Here is a 22,741-nt window from a genome sequence, read left to right on the forward strand (position 1 = left end):
TGACGGCTCTCCTACCTGCAACATTCCCTCTCCCGTATCGACCATAAAAGACTTAACATCATGGATTAGCTTCGAATGCTCACGAGGTTTTCAAATAAGGACTACCCAGAAATTCGAATTTTATCATTGAATACCAGCCCGTACAGCTAGTGACATTTCATCTTGTGTAGGACATCGATTTATTTATTTATTTACTTAGAGAAGGAACGTGCTCTCGAGACTAACAAGGAGTTCAGGGATGAGAAATGATGTTGTGTATATTGCTGCTACTGTTGGTAATTTCAGCTTTGTTGTTGCTTTTGTCGCATTGGGCCAGTATAACATTGTTAACAATGCAGTGTGGTGGAAGTCGGTCAAAAACTTGTGTTGTTCTAATCCTCGAAGTAATTCCTGTATTTACAATTACGAAGAGGCCAGAATTTTTGAAGGAAATGATACCTGTGGGACCGAATGCCGCTTTTGCCTTAATTCTAGCGCCAGTAATAATAAAAGCTCACTGTAGAAAAACACCATAGTAAAACAGTGTATCAGAATAATCCATTGATGTATTAACTGTACGAGGATTTCTTTTTCTTTCTCTAAAGTGTCTTTATTAGATGTGTCTCACTATGATTAGGACATTTACATTAGTTTTCTTTTCCGACAACGACGTTCTGGACATTATTCCATATTTCCATTGGTTCCAGAAGTTGTGTTCCTTTTTACCTATGTCCAGCTCTTGTGTCTCCATAGAAGCACACTCCAGGTGAAGGAAAACAGTGCTTTCATAATCGATACAGAGTGACTTATTTTCTCGCAAAATAAATTTTTAGCCAGGATTATAAACTATTTTCGTAAATTTAAATATTTCTCACTCACAAAACGTTTAGTAATCCATCAAAAATAATGCCGCAATCTGTATTTTTCCCCATACCTGCCCTACGTGATAATAATATACATATTATTGAAAATTAAATTATTTTGATATTACAGTACAATACCATTATGAACATATTTCTAGTTACTCTGTTCCACACAGTAAGCTTTCGTATTTAGATAGGTGAACAGAAGCGAGGGTTCAGTACATATTGCGGTGACATTCCATCCTATGTATCGAGCTACTGATAGTACACCTGAGAGAGGCGGGTAGCATATGCATAACGGAAACAGGAGCTACCGGAACTCCACTGTGTAGCTGTGACTGTGTTGCTAAGTGTGCACGCTCGGTCATTAATTATGGAACGTCATAGGGTGAGGCCAGTTTTGTTCTTCACTGGATATTACAGCAATGAACATCGCACGTATTACGCCGCATACCAGCCTTTGAGCTCCGTTAGTCCACTCGCATTCCATCATAGAAGAGGCATTCTCACCTAACACAGATCTGTGAGCAGATATCAAATGTCAGAATTACATCCCTACAGTTAAACATGTGGCGTGGTAAAGTAAGGAATTCGCTGGAATATTGCTATTTGATACCCAAATAAAATATGGACTTCATGCTGAGGCTCTGAGATGTCTTTTCTGTACGTTATTTGTAACTATGAGGAATCACGTAACGTTTCAGGCTATGTCAATTCATTTGTTTATTTTTGGAAAATTGCCACATAAGCAGGTACGAATTCTAATTATCTAATTATATGGATCTTAATGCTGGTTCAAGCTCCAGCCAGCCTTGGTTGGTACAATTCGGGAGCTTTCCGGTACTGATCAAGCCTCACGTTGGACAAGAGTATTGGTTGGTAGAATTACTGTAACTTTATAAAGAAATTGTGTATTCGCCGTATGGTGTCGGTCACCGGATTCCAAGGTGTCATTAGAGGAAGGATTATTTTAAAAGGAGAAAACAAGAATGAAATCCAGGTCAAAAAGGAACGAGAAACCTTTGAAGTGTGAAGTTATACAAGGATATCGAAAGTGAAATAAGGTCAGATAACACTGATGGATTGTGAATTAGTTTTCGGGAGGAGAGGGATTTTCTAAAATTTAGCCAGAAGAAGAAATGGTTTGACAGGACACATCTTAAGACGTTCAAGGCTCGTGTAATTACTTTCAGATGGAAGTGAAAACCAAACCAAACTAAATCTCATGGTGCTACAGTTATCAAAAGGCCTGAGTTAACGCCTGTTCAGCACGACCTATTCTCTCGACCATTATTCTTGATTTTGCAGACACGAGCTGTTATTTTACCGTCATTTGTCCTCACGTAAGCTGATTGGATCCCGAACCAGACCTCCAACCCTCTCAACAAATTCTTGATCTGGCTGAGAATCGAATCCGAAGCCTCCGGAGAAGAATCAGCCCCTGTACCCCTACACAGTGGGGCCGGAAGTATACGAGGTAATAATTTCGTGTGACTATTTCCGGTCTGAGGAAGCCCCTTGTAAGGAGGACACTGACGGGGGTGGACGGCCACTGCCGTGTGTAGAATACTGCGCGTTGATGTGGTGGAGGGTAGTATTGTTTGTGGTGTTAGTTGAAGTAGTGTTACGGACAGCACAAACAATCAGTCCCTGAGGCGACCAAATTAACTGTTCATGACTAAAACCCTACGAACACACAGGGAATCGTCCCCCAGTGGGTGGGGGTGGTAGAAAGCACACACAGTTATCCCCTGCCTGTCGTAAGAGGCGACTAAAAGAGTCCCACGGGCTCTGAACTTGGGAGTGTGGGTTAACGACCACGGAGTCCTTAGCTGAGTCCTGGCATTTCTTCCGTTTACTTGTACCAGGCTCCTCACTTTCATCAATCCTATCCGATCTAACGTGGTCAACTATTGTTCTTTTCCAACCCGACAGTATTAGGTTTGATAATCCTAGGGAGTCTTTCATTTCACGCCCTTCATGGCCCGTGTCTTTCTTTGTCCGATACCTTAATTTTTCGAAGTGTCGGACCCCTTTCTTTCTGATTAGTCTTGTAAGGAGTATGGTTACCCAGTTGTACTTCCTTTTAAAACAATAATCATCACCAAATTCGGAGCCGTGAAGCGTTTACTAGTCTGACTGTGAAGGGAGGGCCGGGCTGAGTTATTCATACGCTAGGAGCACTGGCCTTCTGAGCCCAAGTCAGCGGATTCGATCTCGTCTCAGTCAGATGTTATCTGAAGTTGCTCAAATACGCCAGCCTCATATCGATAGATTTATAGACGCGTAAATGAACCCCTACGGTACAAATTTCTGGCCCCTCAGCGTCTCTCAAAACCGTAAAGAGTCGTTTGCGGTGCATGAAACCAATATTTCCTTTAAGAATGGTACAGGGATATCTAAGACAAATATGGCAAACAGGTTAGAGAAGATGTGTGTCTGTCAACTATTTTATATTAAATTTTGGCTTTGCATCGCACCAACACAGATAGGTCTTATAGCAACGATGGGATTGGAAAGGTCTAGGAGTTGGAAGGAAGCGGCCGTGGCCTTAATTAAGGTACAGACCCAGCATTTGCCTGATGTGAAAATGGGAACCACGGAAAACCATCTTCATGGTTGCCGCCAGTGGGTTTCGAACCCCAATATCTCCCGACTGGAAACTCACAGCTGCGCGCCCCTAATCGCACGGCCAACTAGCTTGGTCAAATAGTATGAACAAAGTGTATGCGGTTATAAAGAAACCACAAAAAGATATGGCGACGTCGTAATGAGACGTGCAAAGCATAATGGGGAATGAGGTAGTTCGACATTTCTTTCCTGACTGGACCACAAAATGCTATTGCAGCAAGACTGACTCTGTGAGTAAAAACACTATAGTTCCGTTTTTATGAGTTTCGACTTGACAGTTAGCCGGAAGTCAGACGGTGGTGCCAAATTGCTACGAATACAAACAGCTGATTGACGATACACATCACAAACAGAAATGTAAATACTGGAATATAAGTCCATAATCAGTTATTCTTTGTAGCAACATACATGATTCACATAAGATGAACAATAATACACAACGCATTTAGGATAAGGCTACAAGATAAACATATGTCAATGCTCAAACAGATAAAACGTGAGAAAATTAAATTTTTACTCACCATGTAGAAGATCTCGCATTGCTGTTAGATTCAGTTTCCCGTAACGAAGGAAATAATCCTACAAAGCGAATATACCACTCATTTCTGAGTCACTATCGGCATTGTCATCGTCTGTTGACGTTTCATTCTCGCTTGACGCTAAAGAGATAATAAAGTATTCAACATAATCGTCTGTGAGGCTTTCTTTCTCCTGAGCTTTAATGATCTCGGATTTCGTGTGTCTCACAACGTTGCTCCAGTCCTCCGCACTTATACGGCCTACGGCTTCGAAAATAAATCTTTCAACTTCCGAAAGTGTGAAGAGTCGGTTATTAGCTACATAATCCTTCACTTGGGCCCAAATCAGTTCTACGGCGTTAAAATGGCAATGATATAGTGGAAGGTGAACTACTTTATGCCCGTTCCTTCTGGCTATTTCATCCACCACATAAACTGGGCACTGGGGCTTCTTTTGTTTCAAGAGATGCGTAAGATCCCCCTTCCCCATGTCATCGCAAACCGAAATATTGTACTCCTTCAACCACTTAATCAACTCATTCTTTCCAGCCGCCATTGTTGGTGCTTTGTCAAGAATGACTCCCTAACATTACAATTTCACGGGCCCGGCTCCTTAGTGGAGTACCTCGTCCGAAGGGCTTTTTTCTCTTGGGAGCTTCATCCTTAGACGTAGGCATCAACATAACAGAATATCAAATTCACACACGGGCCTAAAATTAACCTACTATATAACTACCAAACGAAATATTAAACTAAGCTACTATTTAAAACAGATCACATGTTGCACACTATTTACTACAATATAACGCGCTATACTATTAAAAATACTAAACAATACATTTATAAACTCTACACTACGAAATGTAAACGAACAACAAAGACACACAAAGACCGCGAAAAGAACTGAGCACAATACAACACACAGCTGATAGCACGTGGTTACAGTAAACAACAGATCGACAACACCGCTAACCGGAACTGGGGTCTAACGTGCTCTATCGGACCGATCGGCTGCCTATGATTGGCTGTTGATTAATTCACTTACCCTCCGCCAAAAGGCAGCGCTCAAACGTCAAGTCGAAACTCATAATAACTGAACTATAGTTGTGCTCCAAATGTCATTACTCAGTACCACCCATACCTAATATACTGTCACAAGCATAAATGTGACAAGACTTCGGTGGAAGCTACAGTACATTTTGCTTTGGTCTGTATCAAGAGACAGATGGAATAATACTGAATCCATCAAGAAATGCCCCCAAACGAAAGAAAGATGTACGCAGTAATAATTACTTAGGGACGACGCGCAGTTGGCCTACGAGTGTCAAATTAAAAGACCTGCACGAGGCCTTATTATTATTATTATTATTATTATTATTATTATTATTATTATTATTATTATTATTATTATTATTATTATTATTATTATGTTTGAAACGTGAAGCACAAGAGAGGACGATATGAATAAGTGACCAATGCTTGGGTTCAGCAACCTAGACCGGGACTACTGTCTGTCCATTGCTCACATGGAGCTCGTCCCGAGTCCAGAGCCTGCAGGACAAGCCAACAGTAACTTGTGTGTACTCCAGCCGGAGTCCCTTTAAGAAAGAGGAAAAAGAATTAAGCATTAGATGAGTTCAGGACATGCCCCAGGCTTCTCTGTGCGGAGTTTCGGAAGACTTTAACGTTCCTTCCTCTTCCCTCCACTTCTATCCCGTCTTTTTGAGTTTGGCTGAGACGTAAATGGTGGATCGTAAGCAGTAAACGTAGCGGAACAGGTGTTTTGCTATTCAGCGAGGGTATCTTTGGATAAGGGGAATAGTTCGAGTCGCTAATAGACGTGACCTCAAACTTCTTTAACTTTCAAATAGTACAGTTTTTCCAGTGGCTGTAGTTACGTACACATCCATTATCATCATCATCATCATCATCGTCGTCGTCGTCATTGTCTCCGTATTATTATTATTATTATTATTATTATTATTATTATTATTATTATTATTATTATTATTATTATTATTATTATTATTATTTGTTACCTGTTTAACGTAACACTGACACATCGAAGGTAGAGGCCTTGAGATACAGCCCCAGCTGTGTGACAGTGGGAAACTATGGCAAAACTGTTTTCAGGGCTGCCATTATTGGAATTCAAACCCACTATCTCCCGAATTCAAGCTCACAGTTGTGTGACACTAGACGTATGACCAACTCGCTCGATTATTTCGTTGTTTGTTTGTTTTTTTTGTTTTTTTTTTGTTTTTTGCTATTTGCTTTACGTCACACCGACACAGATAAGTCTTATGGCGACGATGGGACAGGAAAAGCCTAGGAATGGGAAGGAAGCGGCCGTGGCCTTAATTAAGGTACAGCCCCAGCATTTGCCTGGTTTGAAAACGGGAAACCACGGAAAACTATCTTGAGGGCTGCCGACAGTGGGGTTTGAACCCACTATCTCCCGGATGCGAGCTCACAGCTGCACGCTCCTAACCGCACGGCCAACTCGCCCGGTTATTATTATTATTATTATTATTATTATTATTATTATTATTATTATTATTATTATTATTATTATTATTATTATTATTATTATTATTATTATTATTGCTACATTTTAGGACCATTGATGACCACGTTAAGTAACATATGCAGCTATGAAAGCCTTTCTTCCAGCCCAGAATCGATGCAATGTATCTGGAAGCCTGTCTTACTTTCTTCGTCCATCCATCGGTTCTTGATGTCTTTTTTGTTTTTATGTTTTTTGCTATTGGCCTTAATCGCACCGACACAGATAGCTCTTATGGCGACGATGGGATAGGAAAGGCCTAGGAGTTGCAAGGAAGCGGTCGTGGCTTTAATTAAGGTACACTCCAACATTTGCCTGGTGTGAAAATGGGAAACCACGGAAAACCATCTTCAGGGCTGCCGACAGTGGAATTCGAAGCCACTATCTCCCGGATCCAAGATGTAATCCTAACTGAGAATAACTCTGCCGGAGTCCTTTATGACCTCCTGAAGCTATTTACCTGTAACTTTAGGACTGTTGTCTAGTATTTTCATGTCCTGCTTTGCTAGCCGCGTTATGTCCATACAATGTAGCCTTCGTTTTCTTATTGACTACATCAGTCGTTCGTTTCCCTAATATAATTATTTTATTATTATTATTATTATTATTATTATTATTATTATTATTATTATTATTTTAAAATGATTTTTATAAGTCGGCTGTAAAAACAACCTTCAATCGGAATATTGACATAAACTCAATATAGGCTATTTGGAATAATCCAGGTGATGTGTTTTTTAAAGGTTTCATTAATTAGTTTGTTAATTGTTTCGCTAATTACTAGTAGAGGGCGAGAGCACAGAATTGCCTAATTGAATATGTGAAAATAAAACGAAATCAGATGTCAATAACATTTTCATTTTGTTATTTCTACTTTGCAAAATCAAATCGTTCAATATGAAATGATTGAAACTCAACTCAGTACATACACCTAGCATCACAATTATTCAGTTGAAGAGTACTGCACAAATCCACGATTATTCGTACATCAGAGCTGCACCCTTCGAAAACCAGGGGGATTTTAATCCTGAAATCTCTCATGGAAAGTAGATGAAAGGTAATAAATTCTTGCTTCGTTTTCAACCAGAGTTGGCGTGAAGATTGGGCTGTTTTCAATCCTGATCACCTGAATATAATCTCTAATCCTTGCAGCCAGCCCACTAGTTTCAACGTACCAGGAAGGCATCTCTGAACAGGATTCGAATGAACTACGGAAGACGTAAGCCTAAGTTCTGGCTGAACAAGTTGGGGTCGGGGGACAAAACGAAGAGTCATTTCTTGGTCTGTAAAGACATACCACAGATAAACCAGTCTGTAGCCAATGGCGTGGCCACTGATGAGGTTTGAAGGATATAGCCGTGATTTTCGTAATGTCACAGAAGATGATGTCAGATGGATGCTTCTGATGATGATGCTGCTAGCTGTTGAAAGGGGCCTAACATCTAGGTCATCAGCCCTCAATTGGCTGAATATGCTGGTTGTTATGTTTTGATTTTCATGAAGTGTTCAGTAGTGCAATAGGTCCAGCTCCTTGGCCGAATGCTCAGCGTAGTGACTTCCGGTTCAGAGGGCCCCGGCTTCGAGATGAGAAATTCAACCTCGTTCGTTTAATTCCTCTAGCTCGGGGTCTGGGTTTTTGTGATCATCTTACTACACATCTCTTCCGCTACACATTATACTACCAACCGCCACAGGTACACAAAATAGTGAATAATTCTCTCCTGATAGTGTTAGTGTCAGGAAGGGTCCGACTCGTTGACTGAATGGTCAGCGTACTGGCCTTCCGTTCAGAGGGTCCCGGATTCGATTCCCGACCGGGTCGGGGATTTTAATCGCTTCTGATTAATTCTTCTGGCTCGGGGACTGGGTGTGTTTGTCCGTCCCAGCACTCTCCACATCATATTCATACAACATACCACACTACCAACCACCACAGAAACACGCAATAGTGATTACATCCCTTCATATAGGGTTGGCGTCAGGAAGGGCATCTGGCCGTAAAACAGGGCCAATTCCACATGTGCTATGTAGTTCGCACCCGCGATCCGACAGGTGAAGGAAACAGCTGTAGCAGAAGAAGAAGAAAAAAAATAGTGTATAGTCAGGAAGGGCATCTTGTCGTAAAACTTGGTTTAATCCACACATAGTGCCGACCCCAGACAATCGGTAAAGGCTCTAGGAAATAATAATTATTATTATTATTCTTATAATTTCAGCATTGCTATAATTTGTACAATACATTGCACAGGGTGGTAGTGCTGATAAATATAATTTATAAAAAATAATTCGATATCTCGCGCCGATGTCATTTTATCAGCTGCTGTGGCATTGCCAGTCAGGATGTTTATTGGAAAGTCCATCATTTACACACTTGTTGAACACATAACTATCTTTCCGTAAACAAACACAGTTCTGTCGTGAGTGCTTACAAATTCCATGTTTTGGCTCGCAGTAAACAGATCAATATCTAGGACCTACCCACGTGACTGTCGCTCTGCCAAGGATCTGGTTGAAGGGCTCGTGCAGTTGTGCACAATCTGTCGGTTTGACTACAAGCTATGGGTTATGGTTTTTGGAGCTAGTTCTGTTCCTTTGTTTATTATTTATTTATTTATTTATTTATTTATTTATTTATTTATTTATTTATTTATTTATTTATTTATTTTACCCTCCAGGGTTGGTTTTCCCCCGGACTCAGCGAGGGATTCCACGCTTATCGCCTCAAGGGTAGTGTCCTGTGGAGCGTGAGACATTGGATCGGTGATACAACTGGGTAGGAGGACCAATACTTCGTCCAGGCGGTCTCACTTGCTATGCCGAACAGGAGCCTTTGGGGGGGGGGGGTAGATTGGAAAGGTTAGCCGAGAAAGTCGGAAGAAGCGGCCGTGGCCTTAAGTTAGGTACCATCGCGGCATTTACCTGCAGAAGAAGTGGGAAACCACGGAAAACCACTTTGAGGATTGCTGAGGTGGGAATAGAGCCACCCTGTACTCAGTTGACCTCCCGTGGCTGAGTGAACCCCGTTCCAGTCCTAGTACCACATTTCAAATTTCGTGGCACACCTAGGAATCGAACCCGAGCCTCCGAGCAGCTAATTACACAAACCACTACACCGCAGAGGACCGAGCTCAATATCTGCAGTCGCTTAAGTGCGGCCAGTATTCAGTATTCGGGAGATAGTGTGTTCCAATCCCACTGTCACAGCCCTGAAGATGGTTTTCGTGGTTTCCCGTTTTCACAGTAGGCAAATGCTGGGTCTGTACCTTAATTAAGGCCACAGCCTATTCCTTCCCACTCCTAGCCCTTTCCTGTCCTACCGTCGCCATAACACCTATCTGTGTCGGTGTGACGTAAATCAGCTTGTAAGAAGATATTGCAGAAGTGGACTAATTATTATTATTATTATTATTATTATTATTATTATTATTATTATTATTATTATTATTATTATTATTATTATTATTATTACTTTTAAAACGGTATCCGGCTCCGTGGCTAACTGGTTGGTCCTAGGGGGCCCGGGAGAGATTCCGGCTGGGTGGAGAATTTTAACCTTCACTGGTTAATTTGTCTGGTGTTGTGCCGTCTTGAACTTTATATTTCGTCTTAGGCAGGACCCCATCCTCGCGAACGCGCAGCTCGCCCATGAGCGTAAACTCGAAAGACCATGCATTTGGCCTCTCCGGAGGCCAGTCGCTATTATATATAGCAGGGCCTCTCAGGGTGCATGCGCTTGGTGCATACACTGTGAACGGTGCAAAAGACGACTTCGCTTGGTTGACCAGAGTGCAGACCCCCACTCCTCGATTTGGAGCAATAGCGCTATCTCTCTCTTTCCCCACGTTTGTCTCGCTTGCTCCCCCTGTCTCCCTCTTCCTTACTTACTCTGAAGCGCTCCAAACCCGAGCTGAGATGAGCCGAGTTTAGCCGAGCTTAGCCAGTAACCCACAGACGAGCGTTGGTCCGAGCCGAACGGAGCCGGGCAGGACCGATGCACTGTGCACAGGAACTCTGCGCCGCTGTTTGCACGCGTGAGATTTTGGGCGTTTGAGAGGCCCTGATATATATTAAAATGGCAAGTGGATTATTCATTATGTACTATGTATATTTTAACAGAGATCTAATAAAATATTTACCGCTTCTGTTTGTAAACCTGAGAATAAGCAACCCTACGTATTAGTCCTGGATTTAGAGAAACGTTTCGTTTCAAAACTTGACTGTGAGAAAAGAGGAGTTGCTGCTCCATTAACATTCTCTGATATGATGTTCGATTTATTCTGGAATTCATGAACTTCAACTAGGATTAATGACACACGGGGTGTAATGGCTAATGAAGGCAGTACTGCTGTATTCTCAATTGTTGTATGTCCGGCGCTCCCTTCTCGCTCCGCCAGCCAGCTGCACGCGCGCCTGTGTATCATTCTGCTAGCTTCGACGCACAGCCCTCAGTGCGCGTGCCTAAACATCGAGTGTACTATAAATAGGAGCTCCCTGCCTGCTCACTTGCCCACTTGCCCCGGTGTCCAGCTCCAGAATACACCCTACGTCGAGCACGGAGGCTACTCCTCTTGAAAATGTGCTTCGACCAGGTGGACTGAATTTCTGGAAGTACGAGGTTTCACCTCTGGTCACCGCTCCCTTACCTGTTTCCGCTGCCTATGTTCCGTAATTCTTTTACAAGCCATTTTCATTCCCTAAGTTATGCAAGCTCCCTTAGTTTCGCTAGGTGGAATTTCTTCAATCAATTGAACTTGCTTTTTAGGAATTCAGGCACTTCAACAAACAAGGACTCTCAAAGACATTTATGTTAGTGTGCCAGATAGTTCTCGGCTATCAACGTGTCAATTCACAAAGACTATCTTTTCAAGATAGAAGTGTATATAAAGACTGTAAACCTGTACATATTGTATAAAGACAGACTTTTCTCAAGATTCAATATTCCTTTTTGCTTCAAAATAAATTTCAGTTATTTATGTAAATATCATAAAGTGAAGCAATAAAAGTTGTTTTGTAAATTTCAACCTTGGTTACAACACAACTCTATGGCGACGAGGTAAAAAAGCAACTCTACAATTCTTCGACCCCAGTTGCCAACTCTATGGCGACGAGGTAAAAAGCAACAACCTACAATTCTTCGACCCCAGTTGCCAACTCTATGGTGACGAGGTAAAAAAGCAACAAACTACATGTCATCACCCCAATCGCCAACTCTATAGCAACGAGGTAAACACGACACTACCATTCACCAGGCCCAGTTGTCAACTCTACGGCGACGTGCTAAACAACAACGACACTCCAACCAGTGCTGACACACAGCTTACCTTACTCTTTCTTGCACGCATCTCGCAATGGCTACTGCGGAACAACTCGCTACGGTCTTCCAAGCCTTACAGCAGCAACAACAACAGTTTATGCAACAACAACAGGCAGCATTAATTCAGGCTATTCAAGCTATTTCTGTCTCTACACAGCCATCAGCTATTCCTCCGTTCTCTGCTTTTGATCCGGCTAAGGAAGAATGGTCAGTTTATTTAGCCCGTTTGCAACAGCATTTCATCTGCCATTCTGTCACAGATGATCAACGCCGCCGCGCACTATTTCTTAGTTCGGTTGGCAATGCTACGTGTGAATTACTACGTAAATTAAGTCCGGAAGAACACTTATCTGAGGTACCCTTCACGCAGCTCTTGGCCCGTCTCACGGAACACTATGCCAAAGCTCCTCACATAGTGGCTGCTCGCTATACATTTTTTCAGAGCAGAAAGCAACCCCATCAGACACATACTGAATGGATAACTGAACTGCGTGGTCTAGCTAAACCCTGCCAGTTCATCTGCTCCAAGGACGGTTGTGGTTCATCCTACACTGATTCTCTCATTCGGGACATGATAATTTTACATACTCCTGAAGACAAAATACGTTTTGACGCTGTCAAGCAGAGTAACCCTTCTTTAGAAGACGTCCAGCGTATTGCTACGGTTTATGAGCTTACTACCAAGACTGCCGCAGCCATAGCTTCTCCACACGAAGTTGCACAAGTCTCGCCTCAGGCCCGCAAGTCCTCGGCTACAGTGAACCGTACGGATAAGGCGCTCTCCACCAAGCATTCTCGCCAGGTTCCCTCTCGTGATGCTACACGGAAGCCCAATTCTAAAAGCACCTCGAAACTCCTGCCTTCCTGCCGAGGTTGTTTCAAGCATCATGAACGTCGTGACTGTCGTTTTTTCAAAGCTACTTGTGAACGCTGTAATAAACTTGGACACATTAAGACTGTCTGTCAAAGTTCGCTCCGCCCTGCTAAGACTACTGCAGCACGCCGGAAGCATATACAGCCCCGCCAAGACATGGAAGTTGATCAGATCAATCTTATTCTTCCCACAAAGGATTCTCACAAAATCATCATTCCTCTCTCATTCTCTGATCGATCTGTCGATTTTCAATTAGATACTGGATCACCTGTCTCTATTATTAACCTGACTACCTACCACGACTTAGGTTCACCTTCATGCTCTCCAGCTGACATCCAGCTCGTGACATTTAACAAGAAGAAAATTGACATCAAAGGTCAAATCAAGCTTCAGGCTAGTTATAAAGGAATTCAGAAGGCCATTCCTCTTCTCGTAGTTAACAACTACACTGCATCAAACATTATGGGCATGGATCTATTTAACTTATTTGGTTTCCAGATACATGACAACATTAACGTCGTATCTACATTGCATCCTACTTCTGACGTTACCGCTCTCCTAGCGCAGTTTCCTGAAGTCTTCGACTCTCAGCTCGGAACAGCCAAAGACTATACAGCTCACATACAGCTGAAATCCGGAGCTAAGCCTCGCTTCCTCAAATCACGTCCAGTACCCCTAGCACTTCAAGACCAGGTCACGAAAGAATTAGAAAGATGGATACAAACTGGAATTGTTGTACCAGTTACTTCTAGTCAATGGGCTACTCCACTCGTGGTAATCAAGAAACCTGATGGTAATGTTCGACTTTGTGGCGATTTTCGATCTACAATCAACGCACAACTTGACACAGATATCTTTCCTATTCCACGTCCAGAAGACTTATTCCGTCGTCTCTCTGGTGGACAATTCTTCTCTCGAGTTGATCTTAAAGAAGCATATCTCCAGCTACTTTTAGACGAAGAATCTAAGAAATTTCTCACACTCAACACTCCTCTCGGACTGCTCCAGCTCCAGCGGCTCCCATTCGGTGTTTCATCCTCAGCGGCTATTTTTCAGCGCTATTTGGCTCAACTCACCGCCTCCATTCCCGGTTGTGCTAACTACCTGGATGATATTATTGTTACTGGAAAAGATCATCAGGAACATCTAACCAATCTACGCCTCCTTCTCCAGAAATTGAAAGACAATGGCCTACGAGCGAATCTCGCTAAATGTACCTTCTTTCAGCCTCAAGTTCACTACCTAGGACATATACTTGATAAGAATGGAATTCGTCCTAGTACACAGAATGTCTCAGCGATAGTAAACATGCCAGCACCTCAGAACCTCAAACAGCTTCAGTCCTTCATAGGCAAAGCGAACTATTATAATAAGTTCATTCCACGCTTCGCTACAGTGGCAGCTCCATTAAACGCTCTACGTAAAAAAGGTGTTAAGTTTCAGTGGACTCCGCAATGCCAACAGGCATGGAAAACAATCAACAACGCCTTAATTCAAGCTATACAACTCACTCATTTTCAGCCCGACAAGATCATCACGCTAGCTACTGACGCTTCAGACTACGGTGTCGGTGCCGTTCTCTCCCAGAAGGATCGTCATGGACAGGAACGCCCCATCGCCTTCGCTTCGAAAACACTTAATGACCATCAACGTCGATACTCACAGATAGAGAAAGAAGCTTTAGCCATCATCTTTGGTATTCGCCGTTTCAATGAATATCTCTATGGCAACCATTTCCTGATCATTACCGATCATAAGCCTCTCGTACACTTATTCCATCCTGGTAATAAGATCCCAGAGAATTCCCTCAGAAAACTTCAAAGATGGTCCATGTTCCTTTCTGATTATTCCTATCAGATTGTATATCGAGCCACATCCCAGCATTGTAATGCTGATGCCCTCTCCCGCTTACCCGTTGGTCCTGATACTGCCTTCGATTCTCAAGAATCTGAATGTCTTCAGTTGGACATAGAACTTGAAGATACTGTATCCAGTTTTCCTATTGATGCTACCTGCATAGCTAAAGCTACGGATAAGGACAGTACACTTGCTACTGTACGTACTTACATCCGCAACGGTTGGCCTCTTCAGAGCACACTTCCTGCCCACCTGGCACCTTATCATCGTATGCAGCATCGTCTCACGACTCGTGCCGGAGTTGTATTACTAGAAGCAGGCACCATCTTCCGAGTGGTTATCCCACTTAGCCTACAGAAACAAGTTCTCGAATTATTACACCAAAGCCATTGGGGTATCTCCAGAACAAAGCAACTCGCCCGTCAACACTGCTACTGGCCCGGTATTGATGCCGCCATCGAAAAGCTAATACGTCATTGTGAGCAATGTCAAACGAATCAGAACGCCCCGTCTTCTGATCTTGCTGCATGGCCTCCTGCTACTACTCCATGGGAACGAGTTCACATCGATTTCGCAGGTCCTTTCCTCAATTCCATGTGGTTAATAGTCATCGATTCACTGTCAAACTTTCCATATGTCGTGGATATGCATTCGACTACTACAACCGAAGCTACCATTCGTGCTCTCCAGAAAATCTTTACTACAGAAGGCTTACCGCAAGTACTCATTTCGGACAACGGACCTCAATTTACAGCTACTGCTTTTCAGAACTTTTGTACACATAATGGCATTCGTCATATCCTAGCACCACCTTTTCACCCTCAATCTAATGGTGAAGCTGAACGCTTCGTACAAACATTTAAAAGAAGTATGAAGAAAGCTGTCTTTTCAGGCTTAACTAAAGACCAAGCCTTGCTCCAACTCTTAAACAACTACAGAACTCTACCCGGCGCTGATAATATCACTCCTGCACAGAAGCTCCATGGACGACCTCACAGAACTTTACTTTCTCTGTTACAGCCTCTCCCGGCCCAGCATAAGACCTCACCAACGAAGTTCTCCCTCAACGACAAGGTCTACACCAGGACATTCAAATCCAACCCACTCTGGATACCTGGAGTCATCTGCAGATCTTTGGGTCATCGTCTATACGAGATACAGACTACGGAGAAACGTATCTGCCGCCATCAAGATCAGATACGTCTGCGCTACCGCCCTTGTCCAGCTATTGATGCTATTGCTAAACCAGATAAATCTATTGCTGAACGAGCTTTAGATCATTTAATAACAATGGGTTCCTTTCAGGACGAGACAGCGCCACTCCGCCCAGTTCCAGCTCCGGACAATACAACAGAGACGTCAGCAGCTCCGCCCCAGCATCGCAGTCGCCGCCAGCGCCGCCGCCGTTTCACGCCGTACCGGCGTATTTAGGAGGGGAGGGTGTTGTATGTCCGGCGCTCCCTTCTCGCTCCGCCAGCCAGCTGCACGCGCGCCTGTGTATCATTCTGCTAGCTTCGACGCACAGCCCTCAGTGCGCGTGCCTAAACATCGAGTGTACTATAAATAGGAGCTCCCTGCCTGCTCACTTGCCCACTTGCCCCGGTGTCCAGCTCCAGAATACACCCTACGTCGAGCACGGAGGCTACTCCTCTTGAAAATGTGCTTCGACCAGGTGGACTGAATTTCTGGAAGTACGAGGTTTCACCTCTGGTCACCGCTCCCTTACCTGTTTCCGCTGCCTATGTTCCGTAATTCTTTTACAAGCCATTTTCATTCCCTAAGTTATGCAAGCTCCCTTAGTTTCGCTAGGTGGAATTTCTTCAATCAATTGAACTTGCTTTTTAGGAATTCAGGCACTTCAACAAACAAGGACTCTCAAAGACATTTATGTTAGTGTGCCAGATAGTTCTCGACTATCAACGTGTCAATTCACAAAGACTATCTTTTCAAGATAGAAGTGTATATAAAGACTGTAAACCTGTACATATTGTATAAAGACAGACTTTTCTCAAGATTCAATATTCCTTTTTGCTTCAAAATAAATTTCAGTTATTTATGTAAATATCATAAAGTGAAGCAATAAAAGTTGTTTTGTAAATTTCAACCTTGGTTACAACATCAATACTCAGAGTTTCATATTACATAGTTCAGAGTATTCCAGACATATAAAGAGACTAAATAAACCATGACGAACATACTAGCAAGAGTGTTAAAATGGTGCCCTATTCAAAGAGCGTGTCGCGCCTGCAGGGTATGACACTGACAAATCGGAATTGACACGGTGTGAAAGCGACGGGACGGGATCGTTAGTGCAGATATGTTTCACACTCCTCTTTATTTTGCTTCTGATTTACTGTAATGATGATACGCATTGATCACTGACTAACAATGCCTGCCAGATTAACGCTTCTATTCACCCGTACAGAATTTGGAATACTTTTCTTGCATTTGAAAGAAGAGAAAAGTCATTGTTCTATCTAAACTTCCTGTTGTCAACTCATTGAAGTAGTTAAGAATATATTTGGCCATGATACTTAGGCCTACGTACGAAAATAGGATCCGTGTTTTATGAGACTAGTCGTATTTTGGGTTGTGACATATTATTTGTCCGAAATACTGAAATTGCCTAAGGGAACTGATTAAAATATTATCATGGTATATTCTGGAGTACATCGATTATCGAGGAATCGAAGATGTGTAATCAAACAACATTATTCTGAAAGAAAAAATAAGGAAAATTCAGTCGTGAATTCATACGAGCCTGGTGCTTCACCAGTGTGCGAGTTGCAGAAGAGGATGAAAACAGCTTAAAGGACAATGGATAAGTGAAGGTACCTATAGATGGTGGACTGATCTTGGATAGTCACGACAGACAATGAAGAGGGACTGTTTGTTTATCAGACAGCCGGAAAACGATCCAGAGAATTGCTTGTTTAGAGTATAGAGACATTTGGTGAGCACTATGCCATGTTATCTCCACCAGAAATATTTAGACTTGATTATTTTAGCTTCGGCATTACTTCCTACATGTGTTTCTGAGAAGTCATTCTTATATCAGCATCATCAGGGTACCTCAGATTGTTGATCTCCTTACCACCTACAGCGATACCATCTTCTTAACTATCAAGGATATCTCTCATTATATGCTCTTGATAGAAGACAAACCTGCCTAAAACCTGCCTCGAAATGGAAATTACCGAAATATGCACCATCTGTTCTTATTATTGTTGCGTGATTGTCATGTATGTTTTCTCTTTTATCAGCTCTATCAGATGTTTTGGTTCATCCATACTCTCCCGAATATCATGGCATTTGTTCCATTTTGCAGAATTAGAAGCTTTGGAATAATCTACAAAGTACAACTGCTTCACTATCACCTCCGTTCACAAAGGTGTCAGCAGACAGCAGTATGGAATACTAAGGACTGGTAACGTTTTGACAAGTTGGCTTTAGCAATGAATCACATGCCTCTTGGGGACCACCAAGCCAGATTCTGGAGGCCTGCTGGTGAATAGTACATTTCTTGCCTCTATAATGGCGCACGTCCCCCTACTACTTACACTATTGTTGGGTGCGCAATCACATCGCTCGTCACTGGTAGAGATCCCTGGTTAATCCGTAGTACAATGGTACGCTGAGAATTCCTGCGAGAATAAGTGCTGCCTTTCCTGACTAGGTGCCGTATTCTAGGGAAATGACGCTCGCCTGCACACGCAACTTGGGTTTGTTAGGAGGATAATGTCAAGTTTCATCACATCTTTGGCCAACACAGTCACCTGATTTGTTGCGAATCGAACGTGTGCTGTACCAATTAGGACGTCAGTTTTGTTACTTTGAGTTATTTGCAACTGCTGTGGGTAAATCTACTTAAGAATTTTATACATCGTCCGCTTGAATTCACACTCGATCATATTTACATACGTTTGCGGACACTTTGTGAGCAGCTAATTGTTAAGCTATTCTGAACCCCAGGTGGGCGCAAAATAGTCACGATGCACTGGCTATGCAGTTTATAATATGCTCTTTCTTTGTCTGTACCATCTAACAATTCCTTCTTGTTGTAGACTTTTTATTATACTCGAAAGTACGCAAACATTAATTCCTAACACTAGTGTTATATTGAAATATGAATTCTTATGATGAAAATTTTAAAGTTTGCATGCATGTATTCAAATTGTATTGTTTTATACTAAGCGATTAAGATGAAAAAAGGTTTCATTAGCAGTGCTGAGCGTTCAAATATTAGATATGAGTTACTTTGCTTTACTACTTTAGTTGTGCTATTTCATAAAACAAAAATCACCAGCATCGCCAATACCAAAACTAAATTAATCACGAACACGTTTTCTTCTCCTTGTTATACCGAATACATATCTGTTCCCTTTTGAAAACTGATTTCACTGGTTTATAAACGATACTTTTTACATCAAGGGCAGAATTTTACATTTGAGTTGAAAATCAGTGAAGACACGTCCAAATGGATTGGGGTAGATCAATCAGCTGATACAATATATTGGAGTGCTTGCTAGCTAATTGCAAGTTAATCATCATTAGTGCCGTGTGCTCCTGCATTATCTTGATTAATGTGAACAATCAAGATACTCTCTAAATGAAGGTTATAAGGTGTTCCATGGCGTATGTGATACATCTTTATATGAATTAGTAATTGGTGGCGAACTGCTCCATATTGTAATTTACGTAGCTTTAAGCGTTATTGTGAAGGTTACAGAATCCTGTTAGTTAGGTAGGCGACGTTCGGATGAAAGAGAACTAATAGAATATCATTGAAATTATTTCTCAAGCTATTGGATACCACAGTCGAAAAGACGAACACATATTTTTCTAACTAAGCTTCACAACGCTTCTCGGAAGAGACTGAAATCGTGACAAGTATATAAACTAGAGAAGAAACTATACGAGATTATATTAAGCAGATAATTTCAAGTTTTATATGGTCTACAGATGCTGGAGATTGAATCAAATACATATAAATCTTTCAGCCATTGTGGTCCTTCTTCCTCCATGCGTCATTGCCGCACTGCAGCGTAGTGCGCATATTCAGTCTGCCTTTTTCATAACAGTCAGTCGAAGGCATCATCCTCATTGAGACACGTGTCTGCGCCCACTCAATTCTTCTATCTTGTCTTCGGTCACGCCAAGGCCAGTACCGTTCCACTAATTTATCTGTGTATTTCCTTACAACCACTGGTAGGTCTTGCCATTTATATGTGGTCGAGTCATCTGAGGCAGGACCCTCAGACGTTTGTTTGTAGAACATACATATGACACTGGAATTTTTGCTTGCATTCAGCGCCATGGATTACGACTGGGTGGATAACAGAGCGATATACTGTATATTGTTTAATTCAAATGTGTCAGCATTAAAATCATTCAAATATTTGGTGTCCCGGGATATTCTGTGACGGTGACCTGTTGCAGGAGATCCAAAAGAGGGCAAATTCAGCGTTGAGCCTTTCCGGTCTAACTATATTTAACTCGTTGGGCACTAATTTCTTTTTGAAATTTTGCTCTGTCGGCCAAAACTATTTTAACCCCCACCCCCACCCCCCGCAAGCGGACACCCGTGTGCACCGTGCCCTAGCAGGAAATCCAAAAATAGTCCCCGGTGTCCGCTGTGGTGTTCAACAAGTTAATGGACTGATTCTAGATCTACGAATATGTATTTCTGTAATCAATACCACATAAGTTGTAATTAAAAATTCATTTGGTAAGGAGAGAAATTGGCAAATTCTCTGAACATCATTCCCTTCCCTCCATCCCAGCTTACAGTCAGTAGCTTGTTATTATGATGCACTCCAAACCGACAATTTCACTGTGGGTACTGTCTCGGAATACAGCACAAAGAAATTAAATTTGATATGAAGGATAAATATGTGGACTATATCATCATATTCTTATTCTTATTCTTATTCTTATTCTTATTCTTATTCTAGTGCTGTCCTCACAGAAAGTTAACAACCATCACGGAGAAATATTTCCTAATTTGTTTCACGAATCCCACTTCGTGTATCGTGGATGTCGAGCCACTGTCATAGATTTGACATTCAGGATAATCTTCAGCATCCAAATCCTTGTTTCTCGTCTATATTTCTGTGATCATTTGTAACGATTTACACTTTCCATTTTGGAAGATACGTCCGAAATGTTGTTTTTTCTGGATTTTGCGAGGTTTAACACAGAGTACCTCCACGATGGTCTGATCATGAGATTTTGAACATTCTACGATACGTCCTCATTTCAAAGGCCTGTGGTCAGTTCATTGAGAAGCCTGTAGCGTCTATCCTTCGACACAGTAAAGCATCACCGGTAATACACAACACTTCATTGTTGTAAACAAGGTTGGGTTTACAAAAAGCACAACTTCTTTATTTGCTTCACATGTAAAATTACAATATTTACACTAACAAAACTGAAAGTTATCTCGAAGCAAATTGAACTATGAATTTGGAGAAAGAGTCTGTCTTTGTACACTATATACACGTTGGAGTATTCACGTTCACTACTATTTCGGAAAGATAGTCTTTGTGACATGAAAAGTTCTTGATAGTCGAAAACTATCAGAAGCACTGACGTAAATATCTCAGAGAGTCCTTCCTTGTTGAAGTGTCTGAGTTCATTAACGTAAGTTCAATGACTGAAGAGTTCCTACTTAGCGAAACTAAGTCGATAATGGGAGCTTGCATTAGCTAGGGAATGATAGTGGCATATAATGGTAAGACTGGGCATGGACAGCGGAATAGGCAAGAGGAGCGGTGACCCGAGGTGAGACCTCTTACTGCCAGAAATTCAGTCCACCTGGCCGAAGCACATTTTCAAGAGGAGTAGCCTCCGTGCTCGACGTAGGGTGTATTCTGGAGCTGGACACCGGGGTCAGTGGGCGTCTGGACAGGCTAGGAGCTCCTTTATATAGCACACACGACGTTCCAGGCACGCGCACTGAGGGCTGCGCGTCGAGGCTCGAAGAATAACACACTGGCACGCGTGTAGCTGGCTGGCGGATCGAGAAGGGAGCGACGGACATACAACTTTCATGACAGACAAACGAGTTTTGAATTTGAGGCATGGTTGCACCCAAAAAACGTTTTAATTCCCGAAACACACACTTTGTAGTGCCCATTCTGGTTGTGATTTCTTCATTCCCGACCCATTTCCTGTGTTAACCAGCATCCTAGGTACCTGAATTTTGGCACATATTCAACGGCTTCTCCGATTAATGTCATATCATCATTGGTGATTTTGAGAATAGATGACTATTTCAAATATATATTTTTTAATATATTCTTAAACGAATAACATTCAAGGCATTTCGTGTATATGACTGGGAAGATTCTAGTGTCAATTTAAGAGTTTATTACAGTCTGTTGTCAGTAAAATTCCATTACATAAATTCAATATAATCACCGGTTATAGACCTTGTGCAAACCCTGTGATAATCTTAGGATGCCGTAATCGAGGTTGTTTCGATTCATCAAAGTGATGGAGCGCCTTACTGCTCGGGGCACTAATGAAATATCAGAAAACCTGATCCGTTGGTGAGGTTCTTTCAACCGAGGAAACAAATCAAAGTCACAAGGACTCATGTCAGGGAAGACTCCAAGGATTCCTAACGCCACATGCGCAACAGTGTAGTCAATGCTTCCACCGCATGGCAACGCGCATTATCATGCAAGATGCAAGGTGGTTTAGCCGCAAGAAATATGGGCGTTTCTGCCTCGTAGTCGGATGAAAGCGGTGCTCAAGGAAACGGCGATAGTAGACCGAAATTACTTTGAGATGGCACAAAACTAGTTTTGTACGCGTACAAGTCCTTGTGCTGCAGCGTGAATGAGGGGGGAGGAACGTTCACTTCGCTAGTTGCTATGGAATTGTTGACATCGGCTATTGGTAATTGAATGACCTTGTCCGCGCTTCTCCTTCTGTGTGTTAGGAGGCCAATTGCCAACTTCGATAGTGTGAGAAGGTTTCATTTGTTCGTAGCAGAGAAGTAGTTACCTTCTCCACTACCTTCCTTCTCCTCCTTCCTCCACCAAGCTTATGGCTTCACCCAGGTTTGTGCCATCAGATAATAATATGTGTAACCTGCATTGACAGTTCCACCTTAGGGTACATTGTGGTACA

This window comes from Anabrus simplex, chromosome 9 (genome assembly GCF_040414725.1).
Source record: "Anabrus simplex isolate iqAnaSimp1 chromosome 9, ASM4041472v1, whole genome shotgun sequence".
NCBI classification, from domain to species: Eukaryota; Metazoa; Arthropoda; class Insecta; order Orthoptera; family Tettigoniidae; genus Anabrus; species Anabrus simplex.